General features: G+C 43.2%; 1 pseudogene across 1 annotated transcript; it reads left to right on the forward strand.

Moving 5' to 3' along the window:
• The first annotated feature begins 135 nt into the window (after positions 1–135).
• Positions 136–1,082, forward strand: LOC111645085 (pyruvate kinase PKM-like; annotated as a pseudogene). Its single transcript, XR_015436094.1, has 2 exons — positions 136–394; positions 525–1,082. The product of XR_015436094.1 is annotated as a pyruvate kinase PKM-like (transcript).
• The last annotated feature ends 272 nt before the right edge of the window (positions 1,083–1,354 follow it).

Genomic DNA, 1,354 nt, shown 5'->3' on the forward strand with positions numbered 1-1,354 from the left:
GCAGAGTGAACATTCAGCAGGAGGATACAAACATGACTCCAAATGAATGAATGATGTTGCTCCATAACTCTGTAAATGGGCAATTGTTTGCTAGAAAGTTTGCCGTACAACTTGTTTCCATTGGCTCCCATTCAGACCAGTGTTGGTGTTGAAATTTTCAAGTATGAACAAAGTCCTACATCTTTGTTATAACTTGTATCTGTTGCTTGCAGGTCTGCTCACCTGCTGTCAAGGTACAGGCCCCGTGCCCCCATCATTGCCGTGACCCGCTGTGGCCAGACCGCCCGCCAGGCTCACCTATACCGCGGCGTCTACCCTGTGCTCTACACCAAGGCCGCCAACGACGTCTGGGCTGAGGACGTTGACCTGCGTGTGAACTTTGCCCTGGAAGTTGGTGAGTATTTTTGTGCTTTGTTGAAACTTTTAACAGCATGATGAAATTATTTGGAAGGAGTGAGAAGCCAGTAGGTATGAGAGCATTTTTGTTCATCTCCCTCAATGGCTCCTTTTCTCTCTGTCTCTAGGCAAGCACCACAAATTCTTCAAGTCTGGCGATGTGGCCCTTGTTGTGACCGGCTGGCGTCCAGGCTCCGGTTACACCAACACCATGAGAGTTGTGCTGGTGCCTTGAACTTCATCCAAGGACATTAGTAATCACTCCCCCTCCACTCCCCTTCTCCTATAACCTGCCTCCCATCCCTGTGTCGGACTTTCCTTGTCTGTTGGTTTTTGTAACCAGCACAAAGTCAAATCCAGGCCACACTTTCAAAGGACTTTTGATGGTGTCGTTCACAGAGTAACTCCATGATTCCTGTCATCAATATGTACAATTCATTGTCTAAATCCTGCTGCCAGAGACCGAACTCAAAACCTTTTAGTGGAAACTCCTCTGTACACTTATTGTGCTTACTGTCATTTCCTTAGTATTTGGTTCTTTTATTGTCCAGGTACCATGAACAGTTGCAGATGTGTGCTGCAGTTGTCCTCTCCAGCGTTTCATGCAGAACTGACAGTCGGTACAGTGTGTCATTGTGAGTTTATCTGGCATCCATCCATTAAATGGAATTCTTGGGTCAAATGTGTTTTTTGTCCTCTTGTCTTCACTGTCCAGTGGTGGAAGTAGCTGATTACATTTACTCAAGTTTGAGTTTATTTTTTTAGGTATTTGAACTTCACTTGAGTATTTCCCTTTTATGCTACGTTATACTTTTTACTTCATTACATTTATTTGACAGCTGTAGTGACTAATTTATTACATTTTTATATAAATCACATGATGATCTTATTAAACATAATACATTGATGTAAATTATGCTACCCAATAGTTATAATGTAGGTACTGAGCTCATCCATC

Source organism: Seriola lalandi, unplaced genomic scaffold (genome assembly GCF_002814215.2).
Source record: "Seriola lalandi dorsalis isolate HSWRI2012SDOR001 ecotype SW California unplaced genomic scaffold, Sedor1 jcf7180001963338, whole genome shotgun sequence".
Taxonomy (NCBI): Eukaryota; Metazoa; Chordata; class Actinopteri; order Carangiformes; family Carangidae; genus Seriola; species Seriola lalandi.